Here is a 14,281-nt window from a genome sequence, read left to right on the forward strand (position 1 = left end):
AGCATTTGTATATGATTTTTTAGCATATGTATTTCTTCATGTCATGGTTAATCTGATGTGTTCCTTTTTTCTATTTGTGAGATGTATTTATGTGTTAAAGACATTAACCTGGCTGTATGTAGTTTCTTTTGCAACTGCTTTTTCCCCAGTGGATTTTTCTGTTTTCAACATTTTGCCAAGTATTACCAAGGAAAAAAACAAACAAACAAAAAAACCAACAGAAACCTTTGAGATAGATTACTTAACTCTATTTGGGGTTTGTTTCTGAATACAAGATAGATAAGGTAAATTACCTTCCTCCAACCTCAGGTGAGAAAAACTTACCCTGTCAATTAGTTGTAAAGCATTCAGTTTTATGATCTGTAACCAGATAACTTGGGATAACTTGTCTCTAGGGTTTTATCTAGCATATGCTAGGCGTTTCTCGAAGGAAAGTGTAGCTGTAGTGAACATTTCCATTTGGGTGTGCTCCATTAAACCAAGTATTGCTGAAACGCAACAGCAGTTGACATTTTTACTGAGCAATATGCAAACATTGAGAGAAGTTTTCCCCATCCTAATAAGGAAGATAATAAGAAATTGATTATTGAGTATTTCTTAGAGCAAAGTATTTGAGCAACTCTCTGGCCCTTTTTTCCATGAATGAAGATTACAACCATTTGCTGTTTTGGAGTTATAATTTATATTTATACATAGTATTATGGAATTTAGGAAATTCACTTCAGGTATATCAAAGTTAACATTGATGTGTGTATATATGTGAGTTTGTGTTTATGTTAAAACATATGGGAGGTGGCACAAGTAATGCCAAAATCATTGAGAAAAACATTAAAGGTAAATGAAATCTTTATTGTCATAAATTGCTCTCCAATTCAATAGTGATAAAAGGCATGTGAAGAGACTATAAGGTTACTTTCAAGAATTTACCAAGTTCCAGGAAATGAATGTATTTGTGTGAAAGACACCTGACAAATGCACAAGGCTTTTTATCTGTTTACCAAACAATTGATCATTAAGATCTCTTGGCTTGCATAAGCTTTCAAAAACAATATGATACATGGTCACCCATTTGCCATTGACTGGCATTATGAAGAGTTGGAAGGGGGCAGTATACTAACATAATTTTATGGCAAATTTAGTAATTTGAAATCTCTTCTAAATACACTCGAGGTGCTCCCTATCTAAAGGAACTCTACAAACCATAATTTTGTCAAGTGAAGAACTTGTAGCACGTAATTACCGTTGGTTCATTCTTCGTGCAAGTCAGAATACAGGTTCACAGTTTTTGAGGCTTATGGTAATCTCATACTGGCTGATAGTTTGATTGTGAGTAGGAAATGTGCTTTCTTTAGCCATCTTAGAAAAAAAAAGGTAACACAAAAGTCTCCAGTAGCAGATAAGAGTTCTGCCAAGTCGAGTTTAGCTTTAATCAAGTAACATGGAGATAATTTTTTTTTTCTCTAAAAGAAAACCTCCCCTTTGGCATCATGGTCGGTTAGGAGTCTTGGTCCTCATAGGAACAGAATACATACATTTTTTTCTTTCTACACTAAAATAATGTCTTAGATCTATTTTTCCTTTCTTCCTCTTAAAATTATTTAAGATAACTTACCTGAACTTGTGAATTTTTTCTAGAACACCTGCTTCTTTGCTTTTAAAATTCCTAGAAAAAACACATAGATACATATTTAAATATATATGAAGTGTCTAGGTGTTTCTGATTTTAATGCTTAAATCAAAAGCTTTTTGTAAATGGAAATTTAAAAAATTGTGAAACTATTGGAAAATCTTTTAAAAAGTTGGTTAGTGCAGTATTTTAAGTATGTTATATACATATATATTAATATACTTCAATATATTAAGTACATAAGTAGTGGTTTTATTTTAAAGCTCATTTTATTTAAGTAATATAGTAATATCCTTCCTCATTTAAAATACTGAACTAGTAAAAGATTTTAAAAGAATTTTGAAAATATTAGATGAATTAAGTAATTATAGGAACACTTTTATCCTAGATTTATATACAAAATTAATTTATCAGTTTTGTAAAGTGATTAGAGTTAGAGCAGATAATTTTTACAGTTTGAACTTAAAACTTAAAAATTCAGCAATATGTGAAACATATTGAATGTGTTGTATTATATTTACCTGAGAATTTCTGCCTTAACAACTTAAAGGCCCATTTCTTTCTTTTTTAAAATTCATTAAAAATATTCATATACTCACTGATCTCTAGGGGAACTTTAAAATTCATTACTTATTTAATACTTTTGAATTTTTTCCCCATTTTTATTTATTTTTAAATTTTTTTTATTTTTTGGTTTCCTTTTTTTTTAAGCATCTTTATTGGAGTATAATTGCTTTACAATGGTGTGTTAGTTTCTGCTTTGTAACAAAGTGAATCAGCTATACATACATATATATATATATATATATATATATATATATATATCTCCCCATATTTAGAATGTACATGAAGTGGTTTATTTATCCTTGGTCAGTTACCACTTGAGACTCTATTTTGTAAAGCTAATTTAAATGATCATTTAAACATGAATTACTGTTACTGGTTTTCTTCTATTTCTGGTGTGTTGAGGGTCATGCAGCCCTATGATGACCGGGTAACATGGAGGTGAGAGGGGGAGGCAAGACATCATCTCAGTGAAGGTCAGGAAGGGTCAGCCTGGAGCGGAGGTGTGATTTGGGCAGGTGGAAATGAATGTTTTCCTGGAATGAATTGGCAGAAGTAGATTCTTATTGATTTAGATACATTTCTGACTAACTGAAGGGAGGAATTATTCAACCCAGGGTTGAATAAAGCATTTCAAGCATTTTGTAAGAAGTGATTAAATCAGGGAAGCTTCCTATTTTAAAATCAGAGAGAAGATATCAATGTAGACTTTTAGGAAAGGTTTAATTTTTGTAGAGAACTGAAGACATTTTGATGAAATACGAAATTTAGTAAAATTTACAATTTCCCCACCAAAAAATTGAGTGTATAATATTTTTTTACTCTTCAACTGTTTATTCCATAATCAGTTACTGTAGGGGATAGAAACCCAATTGTATACAAGTTAAAAGCAAAAAAAAAAAAATTAAAGATTGTTAGCTTTAAAAATACATATCTATTGATCACGTAAAATGTAAATATAAACATTCTGCCCTTATCATTTTGCTTGATAATCATGTGCTTCAAAATCTGGCACCATCCTTCATGGGATTCACAAGTCCTATTTCCATCGTGTTGTTTATTTAGGTTATGTAGCTTTTCTCAAAATTAAACAAGTGTTTAGCTGGTTCCTTCAAACATTGACAAAAGAAGATACAGAAAAGTGGTTGGAGAGGGAGAAGAGTTATCCTGCCCAGATACTTTCCCTGTTTCCTCTTTTCTGCTGCTTTCTTTTTCTTCACATACTTCGATAAAACTCAAAACTAATTGAGATTTTTGGGGGAACCAAGTGAGACAAGGAGAAAAGTTTACAACTGCTGTCTGACCCCTAGTACTAGTGACACTCAGTTTTTTGAGTATCACTTGCAGTTTCAAAGTGCTTATCAGAGCCACTCTTGCTGCCTTACTTTGTGTGTACAGATTGCTGTTAGTGTTGCTACTATCTGTTTTGTATCAGGCCTGCTAGCTAATTTCCTTGTTTATTAGCTAAGAAATTTTCTTAATGGCTATCCTTTTGACAAACGAAGAAATCTTAGCTGCTCTGAGAGGGAAAACTGAGTTTGAAAAATCACGGTGAAAGGGATAAGGAACATCTGTATTCATGCTGCCGCTATGTTGTTGATATGGGAGAAAATCTGGTGACTGACCTTGATTCTTGACCGAAGTCCCAAAAATACGCATAATTTGGCCTTTACCCATAAGACAAATAGCAACAGTCTCCAGTTAAAGCAGGGATTCAATTTCCTTTGGGTTGGGTGTGGAAAAGGGAATCTTTTCCAACCTTATTATCAGCGGGATTAGTGAATTTTTTCCTGAAATATTTTAGATACTCCATTTCAACAGAAGCATTTTGTTTGAATTCATATTTTATTAACCAGGAGTTATTTTGTTTAATTTATACTTGGAGATTTAGAGGCCTGCAGTATTGTTTTTAAGGGAGAAATGTCTTTTTATTAAATAATCAAACAAAAATCCAAATACCCAATGGTGTCAACAAAAAACTCCTGTGATCTGATGATAGATTTTGGAATAGGGCCCCTGGAAGAGACAGTGGCACTATATTGGGGATCCAGTTCAAGATTTCTATAAACAGGTTTAGGTTGGCTGAAGTCCATGAGAGGTGGAACCTCTAGAACTAATCGTCTGTTACCCCAATGACTCTTCAGGAGATCAGTCATCAGGGGTTGCCCTGGATCCATGTTAGGAACCAGGTTTATAGGTGAATAGTCTAGGGCTCTCATAGACCCATCTCTGCCCCTACAGCCTGTGAATATGAATCTGACATGACACCAAAATGTGTATTTATCCACCAGATGTTATCTCAGAGCTTGGGCAGTGAGATTGGGTATTTGCAGTTCCACACAGCAGAAATCCATCTTTTAAGTAAGGCAAGAAAATTTGAGCTTCCTAGTTTTTAAGTAGGAGTCATCTTTGCTCCTGAAAACTGGGTTACGATTATGTTACCTTTTTATTTTTGTTTATTAAGCACCATAGTCAGCCAGCTAACATTAGAGAAAATAGTGAAAGAGAAAGCATTTCTCCATCCTATCATTGACTCCCCTTGTACTTTGGCCTTTTTCAGTTTCTTTCCCTTGGTTTCCTCATCCTATTTGGGACCTCACATTCTATAAACTATGTTTCCCTCATTGAAAAGTAGCCACCTGCTATCTGTATAACTATGAGCGAATTACTTAACCTCTTGGTGCCTTGGTTTCCTTACTTGTAAGATGGCAATAGGATATTATCTACATCATAAAGTTGTTATGAGGATTAAATGCATTAAGATGTGTCAAGCACTTAGCTCCGTACCTGGTTGTACAAAGTGCCAAGTGGCCAATTAGCTAATAATTGCTAATAGAATCTATTAGTGGAAAAACCATAGAAAACCATAGACTTCAGTGCCAAGTTTCAAAATGTTAAATAACATAGACTTGTGAATTCTTTTTAATGTCCAGTAGCACAGGGGCTCCTGTTTTGCTTCTTCTGCCAAATAGATTTGTAGAATGTCTTAAAGATACAAGAGGACTGTTGGGTCAGTCCCCAGAAGACTGTTGAATAGTGAGAATATCCTAAGTGTCCGAGGAATCATATTGAGTCTGTTACTTTTATTGGAAAAGGAGAGTATAATAGCCATATAGTGTTGAGGTGGTTGGTTATTTTATGTATTCATTTCTCTCATAGCAGACACAGTACTTTGTTTATCTAAGGTGAGTGTTCTAAATTATGACCATTATTAAATCTATGTTCACATTAATTTCTGACATGGTGAGTATATTTCTTTTTGAGGCATCACATTTTTAAACATTTAGAATATAACCTCACCCATTTTACTTTGAGAATACTGTATGTGAAATAATTTTGAAGGACATATTATTTCCTAGTATGAATTTTCAGTAGGTGGCTAATGGCTTTTGACCTGCTGTAGCAGCATACAGAACTGAATGTCAGACAGAGTACTTTTTAAAAGCTGCGTTTTTGTTTTGCATAATGAAGCACAGTAATTCTTTTTGAGATTGCCTTGAATATTTTTCCAAGTAGTTATTGATGGAGACATGTCAGTTTGGCAAGAGAGAGAAGAGAAAATTGTGATGTTCCAGCATTTAGGTTTGAAGACTGTTTAAATATATTCAGATTGGTAAATACAAGTATTTTAATAAATAATATCAGATGTAATATATTTATAAGTTAAAGCGATATAAAGTATGTGGTGTCAACTTTCCACCTTTCCCATATCTTTGGACCATTGTTATGAAAAATCACACATTTTAATCCACTCACTTTTCTCCTTAGTAATTTCCATTTTCTTTTGAAACTTACACAGTATATTCCATGGCCTATTTTCATACAACCTTTAAGAATTATACATACCGAATAATAATTCTCAAATGTCGTGTGAAGGTAGACCATGGCATGCACTATATAAATGACAGATTGGTTAGGGTTCGAAGGTTAGCGATTTTAGGTCATTGTCGAGGTTAGTTTCAAATTAAGTATTGGCACAAGTTTTTGTGCAATCACAGTCTTTGCAGTCATGTGCCACATAGTTTATACATTGAGTAATGCTCTGATTTATACTTAGTTGAATTTTTGAGGTGAAGATGTGTATGCAGTTTGGTTAATGCCTAAAGTCCTTGTGGAGTGATGACTGTGAGAAAATGACAATATGAAGAGTTATATTTCCCGTACTGAACATATTAGAGCTGGCATTTTGCCACTGAACCATATGATGAGGGAGGAATATTGTTCGTATACTTTGCATTTAAGCCTTAATTTCTGAGGCTGAGTTCTAATTTATTTATTCCCTTAGGTAATTACTGGTTTTTCGAGCTGCAAAAGAAATATATTATTGGAATTTTTTAAATGGTTAAACTTGTATCATAGATGTCCTTTCTTTAAATTTAGGCACTAAAAATTCTCACACATCAAAGTAGCTTGTGATTCTCATTTGTGGCTAGAGAGTTAACCATCTTTCAATAATGCTTTGAAGTTAGCTTTTCTTCTTTTTTTCTTAACCCAGCATGGGTTCATGAATAAAACTAAACACTGTGATAGATATAGCGTATTATTGCTCTTGCCTATGGCTCTTGCTAATAAAAATTCAAATTCTGGTTAGTTTGCTGGAATCAAATCAAGGTAGTATATGGCATGCTTTTCTCCTGTTATGAGGCCCTCTTGTAGAAAATAGATGGGAGGGAAAGAAAGCATGGGGTGGAGGGAAACGACAAAGCAATTCAGGGTTAAATATATTTTGGCTTTTCTGCCTATGTTGTGGTAAGTCTGTAAGCTGTACAAGAGTTTTTACTTCTTATTGCCTTGGAATCCTTAAAAATAAAATTCCTATTCCTTAGGACTAACCTCCAAAAAATTCCTATTCTTTAGTCAAAGTATATGAATATGTTGTTGTGTGGGTGAGGTAACAATAACAACAGTGGCACTAACTTAATTTGATAGTGTAGGTATGCGTTTTTTAATTAATTAATTAATTATTATTATTATTATTTGGCTGCATTGGGTCTTCATTGCTGCGCGCGGGCTTTCTCTAGTTGTGACGAGCAGGGGCTACTCTTTGTTGTGGTGTGTGGGCTTCTCATTGCGGTGGCTTCTCTTGTTGCAGAGCACAGGCTCTAGGCGCGCAGGCTCCAGTTGTTGCATCACGCGGGCTCAGTAGTTGTGGCTCATGGGCTCTAGAGAGCAGGCTCAGTAGTTGTGGCGCACGGGCTTAGTTGCTCCACGGCATGTGGGATCTTCCCAGACCAGGGATTGAACCCGTGTCCCCTGCATTGGCAGGTGGATTCTTAACCAGTGTGTCACCAGGGAAGTCCCTATGTGTGTGTTTTTAAATACAGCTAGATGAGACGCCTGTCAGCTGAAAAATAGGATAGGTGATGAACAATAGGTAGGTGATTGCTAAAATAATTTGGAATTCTGACATTGCTAAAATTGTCAGCTTGCTTATAAGATGACCGAATCACTAAATCAAATAGGGTTTGGCATTTTAACGAATAAGATGTTTTCCACCAACATCAATACAGGAAAGAATTGTGCCTGGATGCTTTCCTTCTGAATGAGACATGAGAATTTAGAAACCAAAGAACATGCCAGAGCTAGAGTGATGATGGTACAAGATATTCCATCCTGGAGCCAGGCCCCATTGGGAGGACCCTTAAAGTGCAGTTGGGGGAATGCAAATAAGGAACGTATTTAGCAAAATTACACATGTATATGACAGTAGGTAGGAATATGGTCTTAGGAGTTAGAGACACCCAAATTTGGTTCTCAGTTTTAACTATTGGAAGGCTGGTCACTTTGGGCAAATAAGTTATTCTCTCTGAGCCTCAAATTTCTTAACTATAAAATAGAGATAGTGATGGTATCTAATTCATATTATTATTCTGAGAAATAATTACCAAAATTAAAAAAGTTTAAAACCTATAGTGAACAAGAACTGCCAATTCCAAAGCCTTGGAAATCTGTTACATTTATACATTTTGCAAGTAATGAGACACATTGTTACACAGGCCATAGCTGGCCTCAGAATCCTGCTCAACTCAGAACAGCAGGAAGCTCCTACTATTTTGTAGAAGTTGGCACTCAACATAAAACGTCTTTGTTTTCCCTGAGCGAATCCAATGCTACCTGTCTTCCTTCTTTTTTTCTATTTTGCTGACAGTCTCCCTAATGCAAATATCAATTTACTTATTTGGAAAAGTGGGAATAGAGAGATTGGTTATACATAATCATAATGTTCAGGCACTGTGATGGGTGCTTTACAGAAAATTGTGTTAAGTTACTCCCACATTTATATTTCCAGCTCTGTACCCCAAGCTCCGTTCATGAATTACCTTATTACTTGACTCCAGTTAACTGTCTAATAGGTGTCTACCCTTATTGCTCACTGTTCACTGTCCTTCAGTTACACTGGGCTTCCTCATGTTCCTTGAACATCCTGAGCTCATTTCTGTCTTGGGACCTTTGTTCTTGCTGATCGCTATGCCTGGAAGGCTCTATCCTTTTATTTTATGCATCTTGCTCCTTCTCCTTGTTCAAATGCCATTTCTACTGAGACTGAGGTTTCTCTCTGACAACTCTGTCATTCTTCCATCTAGTCAGTTTTTTATCTTGTCATCCTATGATGTGTTTCTTCAGAGCCTTTTCCCATATGTATAAAATTATGTTATTCATTTAATTGTTTATTATTTTATCTCCCAACCCAGAATGCAAGCTCCTTGAGATCAGTGGCCTTGTATGGTTTCCTCAACACTGTATTCCTGATACCTGAAACTGTGCCTGGCTCACAGGAGTGATCTGAACAACCTTCAGAGGTATGATTATTCTTTCCTTAGTTTTATAGTTGAGAGAAGTGATGATCAGGGAGTTTAAGTGGCTTGCCCAAGATCGCAGGGATTAGAGGTGGCAGAGCTGGGATTTAGACTCAATGCTGTGCTCTAATAACCTATGCCACAATGCCTTCCCTTCCTTAGTTGAAGGTCAGGAACGTCAGTGGGAGGCAGGGGCTGTGTTGGTTCTTGGAGCTTCCTTTGAGTCCCAGGGCCAGCGGTTAATGTTTCTACAGCATTGTCAGACAAGAGCTGGTCCTGATCACCTTATACTCTAGTATCCTTGGCTTATCTTCTCTTCCCTTTTCCTTTTCGACTCAGTGCCCAAGGCACGCATGATTAATATTTTACAAGAATGCATTCAATCCTTTACTGCTTGGGAAAAACAGTGAAACACGAGATTTTAAAGAAGTTCCCGAAGGGCTAGAATCCATGAGTTTGAACCCATATGGAATCTTCCACCTGGCCAGGGTTCTTCCTTTTTATATACATGCTGTTTTTTGAGCATTTTTTACTTGGCAGTGGTTGCAGCTATAACTTTCTTTTTGTGAGTTTGTGCTAACAACACAGATAATGCTTTGGTCGTACTTGGCCCCTATTGACTAAAATAGTTCTACCTCTGTGCCTTTCTGCCCCATCACCCAACCCCCTTGCAAGATGCGGTGGTGAAGCTGGGCTATTTATATTGTTTTAACCAGATATACTATAGAATAAAACAGGCAGTTTTCAAATGTATATCATTAAAATGTATAAATGTGTTTCAGCTTTTTGGGGAAAGAAAGAAAAGAAAATTTATACCAGGACAGCTGATTAAAATGGGATAATCCACTGCATTTAATAAGTCACATCTAGCAGATTATAGAGGGAAGAGTTATTGGTGCTCTTTATTCTAGGACATTTGGTGTGCGTTGCTGCATTTGACCTTTTAGAAGCTGTTGACATCGTTTGGGAACTGCCAGTAAACCTGCCTTAATCTGTTAAACAGGAGGAATCTTAACATTGTGGAACTGACTGGTTGATTAATTTAAATCCAAACACACACAGTCCTGCCTGGATGCCCTTTGTGAGACCCTCACACAAAAGGATTTCATTCAGAGGCATTATAACCCACATCCTGCTGTCAGACCCTTTCAGCTCAGTTGGTCTTCTTAGGCTGCAGGCATTATCTTTAACCCCTCTTATGCTTCCTTTTTTTTCATGAAAACAATATCTGTGTTTGGATTCATACAAATGCTCTACATTTTCAGCAAAGTTCTTAATTTGTATCCCAGGGAAAAGGTATTTTAATGTTCCACTAATTGAGAGACTAAAATGGGAACTTATCTTAAACTGGCTTCTTTAGAGAAACTACATTAGAACTTAATCCAGTGCTTCCTTTGGGAATTATAATCAAAATTAGAATCATGAAATGTTGAAGTAAATTCTTGGTATTAGAGTAAGCCATCATCTATAATTCCTTTGACTTTTAGATTCAAAACATTGAAGGTTTTATAATCATTGTTTACTTTTGGGAAAACATCAAAGTTAATTGACTCATGGGTGAGTTCAGTGGTAGTATAAAGATCCTGAATGTTTAAATGAAAGCAAAGTTTAAATTCTATAAGGATAAAACTTTGAATAATTTCAGTCTATTACAGGGACTAAGAAAAGTACCCATACATTGGGCACTCTGATGGGCTTGGTTGCAGAAGAGGGCAGATATTTGTGTGGGAGAAACAAAAGCATTGCCTTAGAATGCTTTCCTAGCACATAGAATGTTAGACTGGAAAAGATCAACACCCTCATTTTGAACAACAAAAAAACTAAGGTCCCCACTTAATTATTCAAGCTCTTACTTGGCCAATTTCTGTTTCCTCATCACCCAATTATAGACTGTACTGGAATACAAATGAAGCCTTTCAAAGAAGGTGGTATAATTTGATTCTCTGTGGTTTTGTTCATTATTATTAATTGTAATAACTTTTTAATTGAGAGCTTTTGATGTGCCAGTACTTTATGCATTATCTTTATCGTCATAACTACAGTATGAGGTAGTACTAGTGTTCTTCTCTTTTTGAAAATGAAGATCTGATGTTTAGAAAAGTCAAGGATTTGCCCAGAATAGCTGAATCATGAGATAAGATACTTTTTTTTTTTTTTTCCTTTGAGAAGGTAGACTAGCTAGATATAGGGAGGAGAAACGGGTAGTAGGAAATGTTTCTCCCAAGCCTCAGGAGTTGCCTTGAGAATATTATGGTGATGTGAATGACTCTGCCATGGGTCACTGGTAAGGAAGAAAAATTAAGGCCATTCTGGCCTTAATTCTTCAGAAACAGTGGATTTGTTGTGAGGGAATGTGAAAGCACCTCCTTTCCGGCCATCATCAGAAGCAGTAGATGTCCAAGTGAGGAGCCTGTTGGGGAACCAGAGGACCTAGAAGCTATGTGGTTCAAGAGAAATCATTGCATCATTTTGATACTCTGTTTTTTATTTTCATTTCTAAAGGTGAAATTCCAATTTCTACCTTACCCTACCGCACTAGGTTGTTTCAGAGATTAAGTAAAATAATTTATTCTTTGGAAAATCAAAAAATCACTTTGGAAAATGAAACAAATTAGGACACAATACATTTTTTTGTTTATTTATTCAATAAATATTTATCAAGTGAATGCCAAAGGCAAATCATAGGCGCTACATTGAGAATAGGAGGCAAATATAGACTTTGTCTCTACTTTTCAGAAGATTGAAGGGAGAGGGAAATAAGACGCAAGATAATAACTGGGTAGTAGAATGTTTTAACTGCAGTTAGCCAGGTGGAGAATACTGTGGAATTTCTGGGGTGGAACCAGTCCCTGATGGAGGAGGTAGATCTTGAAGGATGGTAGGATTTGGGCTGCCAGGGAGGAGACACAGGAGGAGTGTATGTGCGGGGGTGGAATGAAGAGGTAGATGTGGGATTCCAGGAAGAAGAGACAGTAAGAGCAAAGGCTTAGAGGAGGGAAGGTATGGGGACATATTAGTGTATCAGATTGTCTAATTGGCTGTAGCTGAAGGTGCCTGGAGGTAAGGTTGGCAAAGATGCGTTCACATGGAATCTGTGAACTCTGCACTTTATTCAGTGGTGCACAGGAGGAGCTTTTTAGGATTTTGAGTTTTGTGGTAATCTGGTCAAGACCATGATTTGTGAAGACTCATTAAGGACAAAGTGATACGAAGAATGATTAAAGAGGTGGGACAATGAAGTCAGGAAGACCATGGACCAGAGCGTTATGAGATGACTGATAGAGAAGATCTAAGCTAGAGGGGCAACTGTGGGGCTGGAGCAAGGAGAAGATACATCTGTGAAATTTGGCCACCGAGTGGGTTTGGCCAGTGATGGAGAGTTAGAACCCTTTTGCCGTTGGAAGTTAGTGTGATACTTTTTCATTAAATCAGTATGAATTTGTTTTATTTAACAAATTTAAGCTCATATGCTAATAATAAAATCCCATATACACTGTCATTTTTCAGTCCTTATACTGTCTTTAACTGGAATTAGGAAAAGTGTTGAATTAAGACCAGAGGAGCCAAGAATGTTGCTTCTCTGGGCTAAGAGGAAGTTCAGCGTAAATCATGAGGCAAAGCTGGGTTAGAATTGAGGGTGTTTTGAAGTCCCCACCCCTTCCTGAAATAGCTGGAATACTTCTCCCACTCAATAGCTTGTAAAATTACCCACCACTATAAAACCTGACAACACCATATCCTGGTGCCTTTCTCACCTTCTGCGATGGCCCACACTCTGTCTGTGGAGTATGTTTCTCTAAATAAATCCACTTCTTACCTAAAAAAAAAAATAGAATGGAGGGTTTTTTGCCTTATCAGAAAGGTGGTTTCCAGGAGGGGGCACTGTAGTTGACTAGTCAAGACTAGAAATTCTGGCCAAATATCCCCTCAGAAGTGGTGCTTTAGCTTACATTTGCTTTTGAATTGGCACTTGCCAACATGAATTTAGTTGAAGAAATAAGTTAAGCTCAGAGTCTCATTGAACCCTAAACTTCAATTTAGTGATTAAGGTGGTTTGTAGATGAGATTTATAATACTTTCGACAGTCAAGGGGTGATTTCTTTGCTGTGTCTTTGTTTCCTGTGAAAGAGTATTTTACCTTCTAACTTTTGTTGTCTTTCAGTCTGAGATATTATAATATTGTTTGGATGTCTGTGAAGCCTTAAGATCCATTGGGAAATAAGAAGTGGATTTTCTGACATTTAGGACAGATAAAAGGGGGTATACAGTTATCCAGAAAGAATATGTCAGAGCTTGGTGGAGCTAGTGCTGTTATGCGGTACTTTGTCCCAGCTCCCAGCTCTGTGCTGTGAGTGGCCTAATGTGGGTGTGTGCTTCACGGGCTTCTCTGTGCTATCCTTGGGAATCCAAGTAAAGGAGGTATTTATCATTTAAGAAAGAGTTTATCATCTTCCCTAAGAAGATGGGAATGAGATTGCATTGATCAAGAGATTTAGTGGAGTGGCAAGAGGAAATAGAACACTCATGAGAACGTGACACATTAAGCTGTTTTTGTAGCGTAAGAGGAGAATAAAAACTAAATAAAGCCTGGATTTAGGGAATGAACATTGGAGATACGAGGCCCCTTTTCCCTAAAGCAAGCATCTTTAACAGGACACAAAATCTGGCCACCTGGGGCCATTTGTCTCACTGACACTTGATTTCTATTCCTGCTGGTGGTCTTCCATATTCCCTTCAGCCTTCTGTAGTGGGCGGGCATCTTTTGGTTTGGTCTTAGTTTTGGATAGGCTATTTTTTTAATGATGTAGAGAATATTTAATTAAATTACATATTTATAAGAAGAACCAGTACAATGAAAAGATCATATTGATTAACATAGACAATTCTAAAAAACAATTACAATATTAAGATCAAATTCAAGAACACTCAAAAGTAATTTTTGGTTAGCAGGCAGCCCAGTGGGTGAGTGCTGCAGCGCAGGAGCTGGTGACTTAGGGCATCCTGCTTAGCCTCAGCATTCAGCACGTGAGGAACTTGGAGAGACTCTTTTCTAAACTCTACCTTTTTTTAAAAAAAACCGTAGCAGGGGGCTTCCCTGGTGGCGCAGTGGTTAAGAATCTGCCTGCCAATGCAAGGGACACGGGTTCGAGCCCTGGCCCGGGAAGATCGCACATGCCACGGAGCAACTAAGCCCGTGCGCCACAACTACTGAGCCTGAGCTCTAGAGCCCGCAAGCCACAACTACTGAGCCCACATGCCACAACTACTAAAGCCTACGTGCCTAGAGCCTGCT

General features: G+C 36.8%; 1 protein-coding gene across 15 annotated transcripts in view; it reads left to right on the forward strand.

Annotated features, from left to right (window-relative positions):
• Window positions 1-14,281, forward strand: part of PAM (peptidylglycine alpha-amidating monooxygenase) — a 280,621-nt gene that overhangs the window by 33,235 nt on the left and 233,105 nt on the right. For 14 of the 15 annotated variants that reach the window (XM_089908396.1, XM_089908402.1, XM_022592065.3 and 11 more), the window contains exon 2: window positions 8,884-8,991. The exons of the other annotated variant lie outside the window; for it this stretch is intronic. The gene's annotated coding sequence lies outside the window, so the exon portion shown is untranslated. The remainder of the gene's footprint in view (window positions 1-8,883; window positions 8,992-14,281) is intronic. 15 annotated transcript variants of the gene reach the window in all.

This window comes from Delphinapterus leucas, chromosome 3 (assembly GCF_059928025.1).
Source record: "Delphinapterus leucas isolate spDelLeu-1000000601 "Yukka" chromosome 3, BTC_Dleu_Yukka2, whole genome shotgun sequence".
Taxonomy (NCBI): domain Eukaryota; kingdom Metazoa; phylum Chordata; class Mammalia; order Artiodactyla; family Monodontidae; genus Delphinapterus; species Delphinapterus leucas.